Source organism: Myotis daubentonii, chromosome 3, assembly GCF_963259705.1.
Source record: "Myotis daubentonii chromosome 3, mMyoDau2.1, whole genome shotgun sequence".
Lineage (NCBI taxonomy): Eukaryota > Metazoa > Chordata > Mammalia > Chiroptera > Vespertilionidae > Myotis > Myotis daubentonii.
In genome coordinates, this window is record NC_081842.1 from 207,511,809 (window position 1) to 207,533,122 (window position 21,314).

Here is a 21,314-nt window from a genome sequence, read left to right on the forward strand (position 1 = left end):
GCTTACCCCTAATAGGATCATTATGCCTAATACTAGGATCTTAAGCTAAACATTTAAGTATTTATAAATAATTAAATAAAAAATTAAATATTGTAATATTTAAATATTTTAAAATTATTTTTATATACCAAGCTTTGTGATGCATTTGATCTCATTTAGTATGTTCAATGAACTGCAGAATTGTTTTTATTTTTTCCTTTCACAGAGGAAGAAACGGAATTTAAGTAATTTGCTTCTATAATATCTGCATAGTGGAGCCAGAATTTAAACTTAGGTCTCTGAAAAACCCATGTTCTTTTATTAATGTCACTGGGCCTGCTTATAAGATAACTTGAATCAGGACACCTTCTGCTTTTGTTCCTTGTTTCAGACTTTTTGCCTGGAGAGTGATGACCATTGATTCATCCTTAGTATGGGAGCATATATCTCATGTCTCACATGACTTGGACCTGTGTCACAGCAACTTAATATTGTGACTTTGATAACATAAATTTATGCTTATTTATAGCTGAATACTGAATTCACAGTTCTGATACTTCGGAATATGAAACAATTTACTTAACCTTGATTAGTTAGATAAATGGTTCATTAGCAACTGAAGGAAGATCAGCAGAAAAAAAGCAAACTGTAAGTTTACAGAAATTAAGTTATAAATTGGAAAACGACTAATACCATTGTAGTTGTTCGATTTATACCAATAATCTCCCAACTATCGTACAATTTTTTCCATGGTGAAAAGCTAAGAGCTTTGATAGTTGACTTTTGAACATATAAAAAGAATGTTAATATCTCCGTTAGAAGCTATCACCTTCAGGTCAGTTGTCAATTGTTCATCTGAGAGCTGGGACAGCAAATGGCCTACAAAATATGTATTCCTTGAAAAATAAGGCATTAATTTCTTATCTTCATGTATATGTGTAAAGTTAGTTTTCTTAAAATGGTTGGACTTAGTAGAATAGATATTCTTTATCACTATGTTCCTTTCCCAAGATAGTTATTCCTAATTGATTAAGATTTTACTACTAAATTGGGAAGGGACCTTAGAATCTTAAGGCACTTCTTTGGGCAATGAAAGAAATAAAAATCTTTACCATCTTGGCCTGCTCCCTTAAATACTGTAAGGCAGCCCTGGTCATCTGAGCTGTTCCTGGTATTTTGAGTTGATATTCTAAATTCTAAACTATCAAATAACCATATTATAAGTGGTGAGATTTGGTAGAATTAATAATTTAATAAAATATTTATGCATAAATGTCTAAGAGGCCATTTGTCTGTAAGTCCTGTCATAAGTATTCCTTACATCCTGCCCCTGTCCATTAGGGCTGCAAGGACTTGAGCAGATGAGAATCACAGTGATGATTGCTCTGTGTGGCCTCAGGAACAGAGAGGGTAATGTGAACCTTGCTTTTTCATCTACATCATTGGCTTTAAATAGGAATTTATTGGCCAGTGTGGAAACCTAACTACGAAGTTTCAAGTAGCAGATTTTCTTTACTATAAAATAAATGTGCCTGTTAGAAAAAAAGGAAACTCAGAGAAAAGCATAACAGAAAAAAAAAATGATCCATGATCTTGCTACCAAAGGGGCATGCCTCCATTTTGATATGTTTCTTATAATTTTTTTGTTGTTCACTTAAAAAAGATAAAATTAGTGTATTGCAATTTCATATCCCTCTTAAAATTATAAGCAATTTCTCATTAAAAAGTCTTTCTAACGATATATCTTAAGGTTGTAGTTAACTATTCCTGAAGGGGTATATATAATTTTTGTTCTAATAAATGTAATATCAAACAACTGACTCATGGTTGTAATTTTTTCTGACTAAATAATACCAGTTAACAAAAATATCAGGAAATAACATTGTGAAGTGAATGAAAAGCAGCCATTTATAATGTTTTCTAGGGAATTTCTTCCAGGTGCTTTATATTTTAATAGGCATATATAAAATGCATACATATAACTTTAAAAGTTATATACATATAATTGTTAAAAATAATTTTATTGATTGATTTTTTTTTTTAGAGAGAGAGAGGAAACATTAATTTGTTGTTCCACTTATTTGTACATTTGTTGATTGATTCTTGTATGTGAACTCACCACAGGGATGGAACTCATAGCCTTGGCGTATTGGGACAACACTCGAACCAACTGAGCTACCCGGCCAGGGTATACATATAACTTTAAAAACAAACAAATATTTATTCATACTTATATGTACTGCCCGTAGTTGCATTTTTCTTAGTATATTGAGCATATTTCATGTTAATATACAATTATACATAATTTTAGTGAACCGTGACTTGTGTCATTAAATACAGAACTACATTATTATTGGATTTTTTTGTTATATTGGGAAGAAAGAAGAAAGTGTTTTTAGGGGTGGAGATGTTTATAAAGAACCGTTTAACAGTTGGATTTATATAACTAGTCATCTCTTATGGGCCTTTGGGTCTGGTTTTATAAATAATACTGCGTTGAACACCCTTGCACATTGATCTTTATCTTGGTAATTTCTTTTTTTTTTTAAATAATATATATTTTATTGATTTTTTACAGAGAGGAAGGGAGAGGGATAGAGAGTTAGAAACATCGATGAGAGAGAAACATCGATCAGCTGCCCCCTGCATGCCCCCACTGGGGATGTGCCCACAACCAAGGTACATGCCCTTGACTGGAATCGAACCCGGGATCCTTCAATCCGCAGGCCGACGCTCTATCCACTGAGCCAAACCGGTCAGGGCTCTTGGTAATTTCTGTCTTTCTTTTTTTTTCTTTTATTATTAGTTAAGGTATTACAAATGTGTCCTCATCCCCCCCATTAACCCCCAACCTCCCCCCCAAACACAAACTCATGCTCCCATCCCCCTGTTGTCCATGTCCATTGGTTTGGCTTATATACATGTATACAAGTCCTTCGGTTGATCTCTTCCCCTTACCCCTGCCCTCCCCTACTTTCCTTCTGGGGATTGATAGCCTGATCGCTGTTTCTCAGTCTTTGGGTCTGTCCCTTTTCATCAGTCTATGTTGTTCTCTATAATCCACAAATGAGTGAGATCATGTGGTATTTATCTTTCTCTAACTGGCTTATTTCACTTAGCATAATGCTCTCCAGTTCCATCCATGCTGTTGCAAAAGGCAAGAGTTCCTTTTTTTTTTTTTTTTTTTTTACCGCCGCATAGTATTCCATTGTGTATATGTACCACAGTTTTCTAATCCACTCATCTGCTGATGGGCACTTAGGCTGTTTCCAAATCTTAGCTATGGTGAATTGTGCTGCTATGAACATAGGGGTGCATATATCCTTTCTGATTGGCATTTCTGGTTTCTTGGGATATATTCCTAGTAGTGGGATCACTGGGTCAAATGGGCTCTTGGTAATTTCTTTATGATGATTCTTAAGTAGCTGGTTAAAATTTATCCACCTATTTAATGAAAACAGAGCAATGGAATACTATCTATTGTTTTAAAAAGCAAATAATTTAGAAGGGTTTATAATGAAAAGAAACTACCCTTGTCTACACTTCACCCTTCATTGTTGTCCTTCAGAGGTAGCGCCTTTTAACTATATATGATTTCAGTTCCTGTGGCATTAGCTCTGTATTTCTAAATAATATGGTTTTCCTACCATTGTTAGATTTGTCATTATCCATTGAATCTTTGCTTTGATGGATGGTGTTTCAGTTCTCTTACAATTCTTCTTTCTTTTCTCTATTTCCTCTCAATATAATGAGGTTACTGTTCTTGGTCCCCTAACAATTAACTAAGAAAACATTTGATGAAAGTAATATTTTAAAATGAAACAGTTTGTTGGTTTTTCTAAAACCCATTTCCTTCTTAACTCTTGCTTTTTGACCTCTTACTCTTTTTTGTCTGATTATTTTTTTCCTGGTTTCACCTGTAAGAAAATTTATATTGTCAACTCTCATACTGAAGAATGATAATCTCCATGAATCTTTCTTGTGAGATTCTAATTACCTCCCATGTGTTTTTAAGTCTTATCTTGTCTGTTCTAAGTATTGCTACCCCAGCTTTCTTTCTTTTTTTTTTTTCTCAATTTGCATGAAATATCTTTTCCCTCCCCTTCATTTTTCAATCTGTGTGTATCTTTTGATCTGAAGAGGGTCTTGTATCCATTCAGCCACCCTCTATCTTTTGATTGGAGCATTTAGTCCATTTCCATTTAATGTAATTATTGATAATTATATATTATCATTTTATTGTTTTCTGGTTGTTTTTATAATTTTTCACGTTTCCTTCTCTTGCTCTCATAACCGTGGTGACTTTTTAAAAATATATATTTTTATTGATTTTAGATAGAAAGGGAGAGGGAGAGAGGGATAGAAACATCAGTGATAAGAGAGAATCATTAATTGGCTCCTGCACACTCCCCTACTGGAGATTGAGCCCTCAACCTGGGCATGTGCCCTTGACTAGAACGAACGTGGGACCCTTCAGTCTGCAGGCTAAGCCAAACCAGCTAGGGCTGATGACTTGTTTTAGTGATTTGTTTGGGTTCCTTTCTCTTTATTTTTGTGTGTGTACCTATTATAGGTTTTTCGTTTATGGTTACCATGAGATTGCAGCAAATCAGTTACATCTTCAGGCTCTGCTTCTAATTTTAGTTTTCTTGCTATTTCAACCACATCTGCAGTTATTCCTCCACTGAAGTCTTGAACACTCAAAATCATCCCTGAAAGTTGGAATCAATATCTTTCAAACTTCTGTTAATGTTGATATTTTGACCTCTGCCCATGAATCACGAAGTTCTTAATGTCATCTAGAATGGTGAATTCTTTTCAGAAGGTTTTTTGTTTGTTTTACTTTGTCCAGATCCATCAGAGGAATCGCTGTCTATGGCAGCTATAGCCTTGTGAAATGAATTTCTAAAATAATAACACTTGAAAATCATAATTAGTCTTTGATCAATGAACTGCAGAAGGGCAGTTAGCAGGAATAAAACATTAATCTTATATATCTTCACCAGCACTCTTTAGTGACCAGCTGCATAGTTAATGAGCAGTAATATTTTGAAAAAAAAAAAAAATTTTTTTTTCCTGCGCAGTAGATCTCAACAGTGGGATTAAAATACTCAGTAAAGCATGTTATAAACTGATATGCTATCATCCAGACTTTGTTGTTCCATTTATAGAAGACAGGCAGAATTTATTTAGCTTAATTCTTTTAAATGTATATTTTTATTGATTCATAATTATTTTAAATATATATTTTTTATTGATTTAAGGAGAAACATTTGACTCTTCCCTTTCACTGAAACTCTTAGAGGCCATTGTAGGGTTATTAATTGGCCTCGTTTCAATGTTGTTGTGTCAGGATAGTGAGGCCTGAGGAGTAGTAGAGAAATAAACAGGCAATTGGTGGAGCAATCAAAACACATAAATTTTTTTATTAAGTTCACCATTTTATATGGGCATGTTTATGATGCTGCAAAAACTATTGCAAAAATGATATGAAAGATCATTGTTCACAAATCACCATAACATAATGAGAAAGTTTGAAATAGTATTAAAATTACCAAAATGTGACAGAGACACAAGTTGAGCAAATGCTGTTGGAAAATGGCGCTGATAAACTTGATGGACACAGGGTTGCCACAAACCTTTAACTTGTAAAACACAAACAAAATACCCACCACATTATTTGTGAGGGCAATAAAATGAAGTATGTTTGTACAGAAAATAGTGTTCTAAAGAGTATGGGCATACCTTTTGGAACCAGTGATCATTTTCTTTAAGAACCTTTTTCAGAACATACAGGAATTTATTTTATTATAGAGTCAGTGAATTTGTCCTTTTTTCAATAGCCAGTGATTCAGTGTTAAATTTTTATTTCATTTGCTAACTTGTTTTTGTGGGCATAGTAACAAAGCAGATATAAATGAACTTTGTTACCTCATTCATATCCCTCAGCCGGTAAAATCTTTTGATGTTTTAACCTAAACTAATTGAAAACTCATTTCTTCTTAATTTAATATTTTATATTCTAAAAATAGTCATTGATCTTGCACATACTTGATATGAATTCATGTAATCTGTGGTTACAGATACCACATTAATTTTAAAAGTAATGTGTATCCACACTAATAAAAGAGAAAGATGCAAATTGACCACACCTTCACAATGCCCACCAGCCAATCAGGAGTGACTATGCAAATTAACCTAACAAACATGGCGGGTTAATTTGCATACAGAGGCACCGAGCAGCTGGGGCTAACAACACAGGCATTCTGCACTGCCCCAGCCGCTCTGGCCTCTGGGCAGTGTGGGAAGGCAGAAAGGCAGCTCCGGGCTGGAGTGAAGGCAGAAAGATGGCTCCAGCAAAGGCGGTCCCAGCAGCCAGGGGAAGGAAGGCCCATTCTTGCATGAATCTTCGTGCATCAGGCCTCTCCTGTTCTTACAATGGTCTTCATGAACCTACAGTTTAATTTGTGGATAGAAATACTAGTAGCTTCCAATTTTTTTTTATCAAGCACTATACTAGTTAATTTTCAAAATTGATTTCTCATCTTCATTATATCCCTCTAAGATTTTATTTTATAAGGCAGGAAAGTGAAAAATCCTGAGTTATTCCCCATAGTAACACTGCTGTTAAATGATAGAGCTGCAATTAGGTATGGTCATGTTTTCTCCTCTTGTATTTTCAGTAACTCACCTTCCAATATATGGAAGAAGAATAGAAAAAATTAAAGTGAATAGTTAACTAAGATAGAAATATTATTTGCTGTTGTGTCAGCAAAGCCAGTGATCTGGATGAAGTTCAGGTTAGGTGAGTAGGATAACATACTTCTAAGTCTGCCATGTCTTTTCTTGCAGCCAGAAGTGAATCTTTATAGGTTTCTTATTGATGCCTTTAGGTAGAAACCATAAATCATTTCTGAAGCCCTTGATTAAAGTTATTTAATCAAGTTGGTTCTTTTAAATTAATTCTCATATGAAAATCATCTTTCTCATTACTAGGCAGCTTGCTTCCTCAGCGTTGGCTTCTGTGTCTGTCTCTTTATTTGAGATAAAGTTAAACCATACATAATTCACTCATTTAAAATGTACAATTCAATGGATTTTAGAGTTGTACAGCCATCACCACAGTCAATCTTAGGGCATTTTCATTACCCTGAAGAGAAACCCTGTGTTCCTTATTAGCCCATCACTTCCCAACTCCAAAGCCCTAGGCTGCCGGGGTCCAACCCCAGCGGGTCCAGGGGTCCCCAAAGGTTTGGACGGAGTCGGCAAAGAAGGAAGGACACGGAGGCAGAGTTCAGTTGATCAGCAGCCTAGCCAGGATCTCTAGCCAGGATCTCCAGCCAAGTTCTGGTCTGGATCTCCAGAGAGGTTCTGCCCAGGTTCTCCAGTCAGGTTCAGTCACCAGGTTCTAGTCAGGCTCTCCTGCCAATCTCCGCAGTCAGGTTCAGTCCAGGATCCCCTGCCATGCTCTCTCGCCAGGCTCTGCCTCCAGGCTCCGAGGCCAGTCCCGGTCCAGGATCCTCCGGCATGCTCTCGCCAGCAAAGTTCTTCTGTCTCTAGAGAACGTTCTGTGTAGGTTCTGTGCCTAGGCTCTGTCTCTCTTGGTCCTGTCTTCCAAGCCCTGTCTCTGAAGTTCTGTCTTATAAGTTCTGTCTCTTGCTGTCTTGTTACATCTGTATTTATACCAGTTGATTCAATCCTATCAATCTCTATTACAAAGGTTAGGGCGTTTCTTATCTCCATTCCAGGGAGTAAAGATTATGTAGCTTAAGCATGATTGTTCGTAGTTAAAGTGATTAATTACCCGCCTGGCACTTAGTTGAGAGGTTTTATTCCCTCCCTAACTTCAGGGGAAAATCTCTACCTGGGGAAACAACCTTTCTCGGAGAGGTGACCTTGGTTAAAACACAGCGCCAAGAAGGTGAGCAAACATATTAAGAACCGTATGCCATATATGCCAGGTCCCTTGAAACAGCAAGGATGGACCGGCTCCCGGCACTAGGCAACCACTAATCTATCTATCTTTTACAGATTTGCATATTAGTATGGATATTTCATTATAAATGCAATTATACTATGTCTGGTACTTTGTGATTACTTATTTCTCTTAGCATAATACTTTATTGCTGAATAATATCTCTTGATAGATAATACTATATTTTATTTATCTGTTCATCAATTAATGGTAGATATTTGAGTTGTTTCCCCTTTTTGCTGTTATGAATATGCTATCAACTTTCATGTACAAAATATTTTGGTGGACATTCTAGCCTCTGTTTTACCCTCAGAAAATAAAAATGAAGTAAGATTTCATCCCCATTTAAAAATTGTGGTGGCTTCCTTTTGCTGAGAGCAAAGGAATTTGTATATTTTCACAATCTGGCTATTATTATAGTTTTACGAGTGTCATTTCTTTCCACTTAACTCTCTGCCCCCTAACTCTTTCTTGTTTGTAGAACATGTTTCACCTTCTTAGGTCTGTACCCATTAATTTCTGTTCAGAATGCTGTCTCCAATTCTCTTGGTCTGATGCTACCAAACCTCAGACCTAATTACCCCTGGTTTTCAGCAATACTTTAAATTTCCTGGAGCACTTTTCACATTATTTTATATCTTTATTTACCTGTGACTTCTTTCTATTGGAGCCCTTTAAGGACAAGGGCTATTTTATCTTTCTAGCTTAGTATAGGTAAGATTGAGCATTGAGGTTTGGTCAGTGTTGACAGTATGGCAGAGGAGGCGAAGTTAGGAATCATATCAAATTGGTTTATACTGTGATCACTGTGTGGTATCTCTTCTGTCCTAACATCAGTAGACTCATTATTTAAATGAAAGTTTTTGTTGTATGTCAATTATCTATAATAATAAAAGTGTAATAAGCAAATTGACCAATAGCCGAACAGTGGAACGACCGTCCGGACGACCTTCTGGACAAAGCCGGGGCTGCGAGGGCCGAGCTAGCTGGGGCTGCGAAGGCCTACTCTTGGACGAATTTCGTGCATTGGGCCTCTAGTACCGCAATAAAAATAAATAACCAACCTAAAGAAATTTGTTGTTATGTTTTTCCCTTCTCTATGGTGCTGGGCTCATATTGATCCTGTGATTGACTGCTGAAATTGGTGTTCTTCAGTCACCGTTGCTTTTGAAATTCTGAGATTCTGATTTCGGTTTAATTTTAGTCTAGGCCCGTGGTTAGCAAACTGGGGCTTGCGAGCCACATGCGCCTCTTTGGCTCCTTGAGTGTGGCTCTTCCTAAGCCTTAGGAGTACCCTAATTAAATTAATAACAATGTACCTACCTATATAGTTTAAGTTTAAAAAATTTGGCTCTCAAAAGAAATTTCAATTGTTGTACTGTTGATATTTGGCTCTGTTGACTAATGAGTTTGCCGGCCACTGGTCTAGGCCATTACTGATTTATTCTCTGATAATCTTGTATTTTTGTTTGGAATTATAAGAAGAGAAATAAACTGTATTGACTCCATAGAGAAGGTGAGCATTGTCTTGAGTATGCAACAATTAATGTTGACCAAATTGATCCAGAAATAATTTTTAGCTTTGGGTTTTGCCTCCTGGTTTATAAATTTCAAAAATTTTTTCTTTTCATTTGCTAGTTTGAAAAAAAATATTTTTAATTGACTTTAGAGAACTGGGGAAGGGAGAAGGGAAGGAAGAGAGAGAGAAAAAATACATAGATCAGCCACCTCCTACACATCCCCAATTAGGGATTGAGAAGCAGCCTAGGCAAGGGCCCTGACCAGGACTTGAACCATCGACCTTTTGACGTTTTGGTGTACTGGATAGTACTCATTCAACTGAGCCACATAAGCCAGGACTTATTTGCTAGTTTTTGTTTTCTTTTAAATGTATTTTTGATTTTTAGAGAGGAAGGGAGGTGGGGGAGAGAAACAATAATGAGAGAGAATCATTGATAGGCTGCCCCACTGGGGATTGTGTCCTGACGGGGCAATCAAACTGGTGACCTCTTGGTTTATGGGTCAAGTCTCAACCACTGAGCTGCATCAGCTGGGTCATTTGCTATTTTTAATTTTTTACATTTTTATTTACTTTTTTGGTAATCCTCACCAGAAGATATTTTTCCATTGATTCTTAGGGGGAGTGGAAGAGAGGGAAAGGCAGAGAGAAATATTGATATGAGAGAAACACATCAATTGGTTGCCTCCTGCACGAGCCCCGACCAGTGCCCAGGCTGTGGAGGAGCTTATAACCAGGGTACATGCCCTTGACCGGAATCAAACCTGGGACCCTTTGGTCTGCAGGCCGACGTGCTGTCCACTGATCTAAACTGGCTAGGGTATTTGCTAGTTTTTTTAATTCACTTAGAGACTACCTGGACCTTTGATAATCACCTACCTCTAAATTTATTCTCTCTACCCCTGACTGCTCTCTTGTGATTAGATTCATAGTATATGGCATACTCTTTGTTACCTTTTATACCTAGACATATTTGGAGGGCAGTGTTTTTATTTTTATTTTATGTTGGTAGCATTGTTACTGATTGGTGGTAGGCACTCAAATATTAATCATTGAAAAACAGCTAATCTTTCTTTTGTTTCCATTGGCAGTTACTAAATATGAAAAGAAATAGTCCTCAAAATTGAACCCTGTGATAATGAAGTCCAGGATAGGACTGTTCATGATAACATCTGTTATTTGAGTACTTAAGTATTACTTGAATAATAGGAAATTGCCTTTTTAAAAATGTTAAAAACACTTGAACATACAGGATTTCATATGGCTCAACCTAATAAATGCAGTTAAGAGTAGAGCAAAGAGGAAGTTCATTCACTTTCTCTTTTTCTTGGTGATGGGTGGGGATGGGCAGGGATAATTCCAGAGAGAACTTGAAAAATGTCATGATACTAAGTAAAACTTTTTGGTATCCACTGTCATGCTCCTTTTTTGTTGACAGGCCAGCTTGTTTCCTACTCTCTGTAATATCCGTAAATATTGGGAAAGAAGTGATCTGAAGGATGAACGAGGATGATAGGAAAATCTCATCAAGGGGAAATCTTTCCTTACCCATTCAGCTGCTAGCAAATCATAGAATATTGAAATTAGCCACCTAAGGAAAGCTTTGGAATCTTTCCAAATTACCCCAGATTGAACTTGGTCATTTCCATGGGATCTGCAGCTGTTGGAATGTTTTTAGATGACTTCACTAAATACACTTTATCTTGGGATACAAAAGTAAGGGATAGCTCTCAAGACACAAACCATGCACCCTTTTTACCTTTATATTAGTCATTTGTTGCTGAAAACATTAATATTACTTAAAGGAATCCTGCAGTTTTCCTTTGTAATATTTTTAGTAAAGATTCAATTACTATGTGTTTTTTTCACGTATTTTCTACATATATGCAATAAATAAAATATAAAGCTTTATATGTTTGTATATAATATTTAACAGTATATCTCTGTTTAGTCAATGCCAATTTGTCCAGATTCCAGTCATGACAGAATGATTATGTTCAGGAAACTTTAATGTTTTTTACATTTTATTATTATTATTTGAGAAGTGTAGTTTATGTACGATAATTCTTAATTGACCAGGGTATTTTATCGAATCAAGTAATTTAGTGCTAAATAAATAAACTTTATACCTATTGACTAATCTTAGTTTGCATGATCTTTATGGTTTTCCTTTATACTTTCAAAAGATCTATTTATATTGGTCAGCAATCACCAAAATTATTTATTTTATAGGAGATTATTTATGTAGAAATTTTGAATGAAAATTCACTAGCTAGCTGAAGTTTTCACTAAGTCAAAGTTTTAGAGGTTTTTCTTTTGCAGCAGTATTTTCATACTTTTTTACTCTTGAGAACAACAAGGACAGTATAACTAATATCAATGTAACTAATATATTACCCTAGGTATTTAGTAGTTTGCTTGTTTTTGTCTTTAATCTTTTTTAGGGAGTGAAAGAAGATTATAACATACATGCATAAAAGAACATAAAACATAAAAGAGTTTTAACAAATTATTTTAAAGCAATATCTCTATATCGCCTTCCAGGTTAAAACAAAACATTATGTAACCTTTCCTGTACACAACTGCCTCTCTTCCCAAAGTAGTATATCTATCTGCCTTTAAAAAAAAAAAAGTTCCCTGCTTTTATCTTGCCATCTATTTATGCATTTCTTCTTTTTCTTAAAATATTATTTTTAAATTACAGTTGACACACAATATAATATTATTTTCAGGTGTTCAACATAGTGATTAGATATTTATATACCTTACAAAGTGATTGCCCCGATAAGTCTTGTACCCATCTGACCCCAAGCATAGTTATTATAATATTATTGACTATATTCCCTATGCTTTACATCCAGGTGACTATTTTTATAACTGGCAAATTGTATTTCTTTTTCTTTCTTTTTTATTGGTCATTTCTTTTTTAAAAAATTTATTTATTGTCTAAAGTTTTACATATGTCTTCTTTTTCCCCAATTGACTCCCCCCTCCCCCCCCAAGCCATTCCCACCCAGGGCAAGACCCCACCACCCCAGTGTCTGTGTCCATTGGTTATGCTAATATGCATGCATACAAGTCCTTTGGTTGCTCACTAACCCCTCCTTCTCCTGCCATTTGTCTCTGGATCTATTCTTGTTCATCAATTTATGTTGATCATTATGTCCCACATAGGAGTGAGATCATGTGCTATTTATCATTCTCCAACTGGCTTATTTCGCTTAGCATAATGCTGTCCAGTTCCATCCATGCTGTTGCAAATGGTAAAAGTTCCTTTTTTAAAAAATATTTTATTGATTTTTTACAGAGAGGAAGGGAGAGAGATAGAGAGTTAGAAACATCGATGAGAGAGAAACATCGATCAGCTGCCTCCCGCACATCTCCCACTGGGGATGTGCCCACAACCCAGGCACATGCCCTTGACCGGAATCGAACCCGGGACCTTAAAGTCCGCAGGCCGACGCTCTATCCACTGAGCCAAACCGGTTTCGGCAAAAGTTCCTTTTTTTATAGTAGCATAGTATTCCATTGTGTAGATGTACCACAGTTTTTTAATCTGCTCACCTGCTGATTGGCACTTAGGTAGTTTCCAAATCTTAGCTATTGTAAATTGTGCAGCTATGACCATAGGAGTGCATGTATCCTTTCTGATTGATGTTTTTGGATTCTTGGGCTATAGTCCTAGAAGTGGGATTACTAGGTCAAATGGGAGTTCCATTTTTAACTTTTTGAGGAAACTCCATACTGTCTTCCATAGTGGCTGTACCAGTCTGCATTCCCACCAGCAGTGCATGAAGGTTCCTTTTTCTCCACATCCTCGTCAGCACTTGTCCTTTGTTGATTTGTTGATGATAGCCAGTCTGACAGGTGTGAGATGGTACCTCATTGTTGTTTTGATGTGCATCTCTCGGATGATTAGTGACTTTGAGCATGTTTTCATATGTCTCTTAGCCTTCTGTATGTCCTCTTTTGAAAAGCAAATTGTATTTCTTAATCCCTTTCACCTTTTGCAACCAACACCGCTCTTGTGGTAGCCATCAGTTTGTTCTCTGTATCTATGAGTTTGTTTCTGTTTTGTTTTGTTCATTTATGTTTTTTAGATTCTTCACATAAGTGAAATCATGTCTTTCTCTGCCTTTTTTTCACTTAGTGTATTACCCTCTAGGTTAGAGGTTCTCAACCTGTGGATCGCTACTCCTTTGAGGGTTGAACGACCCTTTCACGGGGGTCGCCTAAGACCATCGGAAAACACATATATAATTACATATTGTTTTTATGATTAATCACTATGCTTTAATTATGTTCAATTTGTAACAATGAAAATACATCCTGCATATTAGATATTTACATTATGATTCATAACAGTAGCAAAATTACAGATAGGAAGTAGCAACAAATAATTTTATGGTTGGGGATCACCACAACAAGAGGAACTGTATTAAAGGGTCGCGGCGTTAGGAAGGTTGAGAACCACTGCTCTAGGTCCATCCATGCTGTCACAATTAGCCAGATTTCATCTCTTTTCATGGCTGAGTAATATTCCATTACATATGTACCACATCTTCTTTATCTGTTTGCCTATTGATGAACACACACTTAGATTGTTTCCATTTCTTGGCTATTGTAAATAATGCTTTAATGAGCATAGGGGTGCATATATCTTTTCGAATTAGTGTTTTGGATTTCTTTGGATAAATACCAGACGTGGAATTGCTGGGTCATAAAGTAGTTCTGTTTTTAATTTTTTATGAACCTCCATACTATTTTCTGTAGTAGCTGCACCAATACTTGTTATATGATTTATTGATGATAGCCATTCTGACACATATGAGGTGATATCTTATTGTGGTTTTAATTTGTATTTCCCTAATGATTAGTGATGTTGAGAATCTTTTCATATGTCTATTGGCCATCTGTATATCTTCTTTAGAATAATGTCAGTTTAGGTCCTCTGTCATTTTAAATCAAATTGCTCTGATTTTTTAATTGGTGTTTATGTTGAATGAGTTTTTTAAAATATATTTTGGATATTAACCCCTTACTGGACATGTCCTTGATGCATTTATGTAATTTTTTCCTAATATAGTCAAGTTTTGCCTGTTTTTGATCTTTTTGTTTGAATTATACTATTCTTCTATGTTTTCTTTCTTTTTTTAAAAAATATATTTTATTGATATTTTACAGAGAGGAAGGGAGAAGGATAGAGAGTTAGAAGCATCGATGAGAGAGAAACATCGATCAGCTGCCTCCTGCACACCTCCTACTGGGGATGTGCCTGCAACCAAGGTACATGCCCTTGACCAAAATCGAACCTGGGACCTTTCAGTCCGAAGGCCGACGCTCTATCCACTGAGCCAAACCAGTTAGGGCTATGTTTTCTTTCAGTCAGTATTGTTTATGATAGCCATCCAGGTTGTGGTGTGTTTTTCTCGTTTTTCATTTGATTTCTTGTGTAGGGAAATGTTATCGATCTATTTTCCTGTTAATAAACAATTAGTCATTTCCCTTTTGTGGTTACTAAGAACAATACAACTATGAACATTTTTGTGTTTTTCTCAGATTTATACCTAGATTTGGAAGGGCTGGGTCATAGGGTATGCCTATTTTAAGGTTACTAGCTTAACCAAATTCTTTTCCAAAGTGGTTTTACCAGTTTACATTTGCCACAGGAAATGAATGAGAATTCTGGAAGTTCCACATTATTGCCAGTGCAGAAATACAATAATCTATAAAAAAGTTTTATGAGCATATTTTCTTTTCCACTTAAATACAACATGTGCATGCGTGCATGCACACACACACACACACACACAGAGTACTCTAAGGATAGTTGATTTATTTTGCTTAGGAGTAATCTACACTAATAAAAGAGAAAAATGGTAATTGGCATACGACGATACCCTTTTCATTGGCTAATCAGGGCTATATGCAAGTTAACTGCCAACAAGATGGCGGCTAATTTGCATATGTAGGCACAATGCAGGGAGGCGAAAGGGAAAGCAGGAAGAAGCCCCCTGCCACTGACAGTGATCGGAAACCCAGGGGGGAGCTAAGAGCTGGGGGGCAGGGCAAAGGCGGCCCCGGGGCCGCCTTTGCCCTGCCCCCCAGCCATCGGAGAATCAGGCGCCTTTGCCGCCCTGGCCAGTGATAGCAGGAAGTAGGGGTGCAGCCAGCGATGAGAGCTGGACACGGTCGAAGCTGGCAGTCCCGGGAGCTAGGGGTCCCTTGCCTGGGCCAAAAGCGGAGCCCACGATCACGGGGCCGCTGCAGCTGCGGATCCCCTGCCCAGGCCTGACACCTCTGCCGGAGGCCTCAGGCCTGGTCAAGGGGCCGATCCGGTGATTGGTGATCAGAGGGTGATGAGGGTCAACTCCTCTGGCCGAGGCATCAGGCCTGGGTCAGAGGCGTAAGGCTTGGGCGGGGGGTGGAGCAAGCGATCAGAGGGAGATGGGGGTCCCCTGCCCAGGCATGATTCCTGGGCCAGGGGCCTCAGTCCTGGGCGGGGGCCAGAGCCAGTGATCGGGGGGAGATGGGGGTCCCCTGTCCAAGCCTGACACCTCTGGCGGAGGCGTCAGGCCTGGGCAAGGGGCCGATCAGGCGATCGGAGGGTGATGGGGTCTACGCCTCTGGCCGAGGCATCAGGCCTGGGCAAGGGGCAGAGCCAGCAATCGGAGGGGTCTGGGGGTCCCCTGCCCAGGCCTGATGCCTGGGCCAGAGGCATCAGGCCTGGGCTGGGGGCAAAACCAGTGATGGGGGGAAATGAGGGTCCCCTGCCCAGGCCTGACACCTCTGGGCAAGGGGCTGATCCTGCGATTGGAGGGTGATGGGGGTCAATGCCTGAGGGCTCCCAGTATGTGAGAGGGGGCAGGCTGGGCTGAGGGACACCCCCCCCCCCACACACACCCAGTGCACGAATTTCGTGCACCGGGCCCCTAGTATTATATAAAAGATAAAAATCAATTTAGTTTTGGAGATGGTTAAGGAGTTGCCATCATAAGATATTTTATACCTGCCTGTTAGGCGTGGCTTGGTGGTTGAGCACCAACCTATGAAAGGTTGGATTCCCAATTGGGTACATGCTGGGGTTGCAGGCTTGATCCCCAGTAGGGGGCATGCAGGAGGCAGCCAATCCATGATTCTCTTTCATCTTGGATGTTTCTGTCTCTCTCCCTCTTCCTACCTCTCTCTGAAATTAATAAAATAAATTTTAAAAAATATATTTTATACCTCTGTTCCCTGCCTCTGTAATTTAGATGGTAGTAATATCTTTGAAATAATGATCAAACATGTTTTTTTCTTTATATGAAAACTTATCATTACCTTTGAAGGACATGGATTACAGCAGTATGATCTGAAGTAAAATAACTTAGACAGAGAGGGAAACTTTAGTCAGAGATTAGAAAATGTAGTGATCATTAATTTCAGTATATTCTGAAAGAAGAAATCAAAGTTTTGTGTGACTTTGATTTTTACCCCCTATAACTTCATTAGCCCTTGTGCCATTTCCTTGGGATAGGATTGTGTTAACTGCTTACATCCTGTATAATTTCTAATTGAAGATGGTGTACCTTTTTCCCTGGCAATGATATCCACACTAATAAAAGAGAAAAATGGTAATTGGCGTACGACGATACCCTTTTCATTGGCTAATCAGGGCTATATGCAAATTAACTGCCAACTAAGATTGGCAGTTAACTGCCAACAAGATGGCGGCTAATTTGCATATGTAGGCACAATGCAGGGAGGCGAAAGGGAAAGCAGGAAGAAGCCCCCTGCCACTGACAGTGATTGGAAACCCAGGGGGGAGCTAAGAGCTGGGGGGCAGGACAAAGGCGGCGCTGGGGCTGCCTTTGCCCTGCCCCCCAGCCATGATCGGAGAATCAGGTGCCTTTGCCACCCTGGCCAGTGATAGCAGGAAGTAGGGGTGGAGCCAGCGATGGGAGCTGGGCACGGTCGAAGCTGGCAGTCCCGGGAGCTAGGGGTCCCTTGCCTGGGCCTAAAGCGAAGCCCACGATCGCGGGGCCGCTGCAGCTGTGGGACCCCACTGCTCGGGCCGGACTCCTAGGCCAGAGGCCTCAGGCCTGGGCAAGGGGCTGATCCTGCGATTGGAGGGTGATGGGGGTCAATGCCTGAGGGCTCCCAGTATGTGAGAGGGGGCAGGCTGGGCTGAGGGACACTCCCCCCACACACACACCCAGTGCATGAATTTCGTCCACCGGGCCCCTAGTTAATCTCTATATTACACTAAAAGAAAATATATTCTGTAATGCAGTGTGACACTTGTAATAGGAGTCTCTTTGAATTAATTAGAGCATAATGAAGGTCAGAGATTTATTGTATATAGCAGTTTCTTTCTAGGAAGAATTTTTTAAAGAATAGCATGATTCTAGTTCTCTTATTTTTATACAGATAATTTTCTTTGGCTTGCTTTTATTAGTAGGGATCCCCAAATTTAGTTGTGAGTGCCCTACCAGAATATATAATACTAAAGGATTCTTGCAGTTTGGCATAGTTGTTAGCAACAGCATTGGATGTACACCTCTGGGATATTTGCCTGTGAATACTCTTTTTCACTGGTGCTTGCTTTAAGAAAAAGATTTAAAATTGTTTTAACTTGATTTGAGAGAGACAGAGAGAGAAACATTGATATGTTGTGCCACTTATTTATGTATTTATTGTTTCTTGACCAGGGGTTGAACCCACAACCTTGGCATATTTGGACAATGCTCTAACCAACTGAACTACTTGGCTAGGATAATGTTAATGTAGCAGTAGCATGGTTCTTTTGGCTTTGGCAAGATGCCTTTTCTCTTTCTCTCAAACATTTGTTTTTATGGGGTGATACAATACTACTCTTAAAAAGTGCACTCAAGCAATTTTCAGAGAAAAAGGAATGTCTATCTGAAATAATTTTAATTGTTCTTTTGGTCTTTGTCATTATATAGAATCTCTACATTTCTGAAGACTGTGCATTTTTTCTTTTTTTAAATTCCTGATTATTTTACGTATTTATTTATATTGAAAGTCGTCCACATATATATGTTTTGCCTTTAGTCCAAATTATGTTATTTTATTTTCCTGTTATTTGTTATTTCTACCTTATTTGAAATCATGTGTGGTGCTGCTGGATATATAAGTTCCTAATTTTTTAGGCAATGTATATTTTTAGGGGTATGTATCCAAAAATGGAATCTGTTTTTTGGTTGCTATTAATCTTCACCAGAGGATATTTTTCCATTGATTTTTAGAGCGAGTGGAAGGAGAGAGGGAGGGAGGGAGAGAAACATCATTTAGTTGCCTCCCATATCTGCTTGCAATCCAGGTTTGGTTCCTTGACTGGGAATCGAACCCATGACCTTTTGGTGAGTGGGCCAATGCTCTAACCATAGAGGCACACCGGCCAAGGTGGAATCATTGTTGAGTTAAGGTTTTAAGGCAGTTGTGATGTATGCTCTATAGTTCTGGGAGCATGGTAAACCCATTCACAGTATCTTATTTGTGACCTGTGTTTTTAGATCCCTGTCAATAAGGGGTGAGGTTTTTAAAATTATACTTTTGTTATTGACATGCATGTAGCAATATATTTATTTTTCAAATATTCATTCATTCATTCATTCATTCACTCATTCTAATCCTCACCTGAGGATATGTTTTATTGGTTTTAGAGAGAGAAGAAGGGAGAGAGAGCTCATCGATGTGAGAAACATTGATTGGTTGCCTTCTGTACGCACCTAGACCGGAGATCAAAACCACAACCTGGGTATGTGCCCTAATAACAATTTGAACCTGCAACCGTTTTGTGCACCAGTCTACATTTTAAGCAACTGAGCCACACTACATTTTAATATCTATTATTCTTAACAAATAGCTTTCTTTTCTTTTACATTTTTCAATACTATAATTTATTGTCTTAGGTAAGTTTAATCTTGTTTTATCAGAATGAGTTTGATTTTATATAGCTTTATACAACTTTATGGCCTTCACTTTATTTTACTTTGCAAATTTTTAAAAATATTAAAAATGTGTATCCATTTTGATGTTTACTTTAGTGGAATGTCAAAATAATTTATTCTTATTTCAAAACATATGGAATAAGAATATAAATTTATAAACCCTTGTTGGGAGAAGTTATTTCTGATTATTAGTTTTTGAAAATAGATGTTTAAATAGCTGCCCAATTTTTATCTTTTGAAAAATTTCTGATGACATTTAGAAATGCTATAACATTTTATGGTAAACCTCCTGCCCTTATAAAAAAATTTTATTCAAAATTGGAAATGAAGTTTTTCAAGAAAATCGTAGTTATTTAATGCCGGGGTCCAACCCCAGCAGGTCCAGGGGTTCCCAAAGGCATAGATGGAGTCGGCGAAGAAGGAAGGACACGGAGACAGTGTTCAGTTGATCAGCAGCCTAGCCAGGATCTCCAGCCAAGTTCTGGTCTGGATCTCCAGAGAGGTTCTGCTGTTTATTGTCTTGTTACATCCGTATTTATACCAGTTGATTTTAATCCTGTCAATTTCTATTACAAAGGTTAGGGCATTTCTTATCTCCATTCCAGGGAGTAAAGATTATGTAGCTTAAGCATGATTGTTTGTAGTTAAAGTGATTAACTACCCGCCTGGCACTTAGTTAAGGAGTTTCATCCCCTCCCTAACTTCAGGGAAAAATCCCTACCTGGGGAAACAACCTTTCTCGGAGAGGTGACCTTGGTTAAAACACGCAGCGCTAAGGGGAACAAACATATTAAGAACAGTATGCTATATACGCCAGGTCCCTTGAAACATATGCTGTGCAGATGTTTCTATCCTGCAGCGACTGTGTCAAGCAGCAAGGATGGACCGGCTTCCGGCAATTTAAAAAGCAAGAAAGAAATTAAATTTAATTTGATTACATTTTAGCATCATTCATGTTTCGTTTATAGTGTAAATCTTTTTACTATAGTTAGTTCTTTGTGAGTCCATTTTTATTTTAGCATTGGGGTCAGGCAGCTGAGCCTTTAGGTGTTTATGTCTATTTTAGATAGACATAAGGGATTCTAAGGTTAGATTACCAGGGAGTAGATTTTATTCAGAGCTTTGGACTGATTGAATTCCAGGCGAATCTAATGCCATTTGGAGACCACTTTCTAAGAACTTAGAAGGAGAAAATGTCCCATTGAATGTTATCATTTCTTTGAATTATAAAGTTAGGCAGCTGCATTTCAATATACAGTAATTGGTTTTTATTAGAATTCTATGTATTTTAGGCATTAAAAATTTGATCCTAGGAAGAGATCTGTAGTTTCCACTAGATTACAAAAGGCCCACTGAAATTAAAGAACCCCACTCTATGGAGAATGGATTCTTTAATATTAGATGACTGCAGAATTGCCCTCCACTCATGGAGTACAGTGCTAGAGTGGTTTAGACTATGATAGAGAGGAGCTGGTTAGGATTGACTGACTCTAGAAAGAGGCCTGAGTGAAGTGGTCTCATATCAATCACAGGCTGATGGGCAGTTTATTGCCAGCAAAAAGTGGGGAAATGTAATTTTGTTTGCATAGAATGCTAGTTATTCTTCTGTTGTACAAGTTTATGGCTATTGAACTATCCTATATAATAAAGAGCTAACATGCTAATTAGACTGAACAGCAGAACAACCGTCCCAGATGAAGCTGGGGCTGTGAGGGCCAGCTGAGGCTGCGAGGGGCTGTGAGGGCCAAGCACCTTGCACAAATTTCATGCATCAGGCCTCTAGTATTAGAAAATAAAAATGAGGAAAAAAATAAAACACCTCTTTATCTCCTTACAACTCTTTTTAATATGACATTTATACTTGGAGTATGTGTATGTATATACAGGG

At 38.0% G+C, this 21,314-nt stretch overlaps 1 protein-coding gene across 15 annotated transcripts in view; it reads left to right on the top strand.

Annotated features, from left to right (window-relative positions):
* Window positions 1-21,314, top strand: part of EIF4G3 (eukaryotic translation initiation factor 4 gamma 3) — a 311,606-nt gene that overhangs the window by 90,852 nt on the left and 199,440 nt on the right. The gene's annotated exons all lie outside the window — the stretch shown is intronic.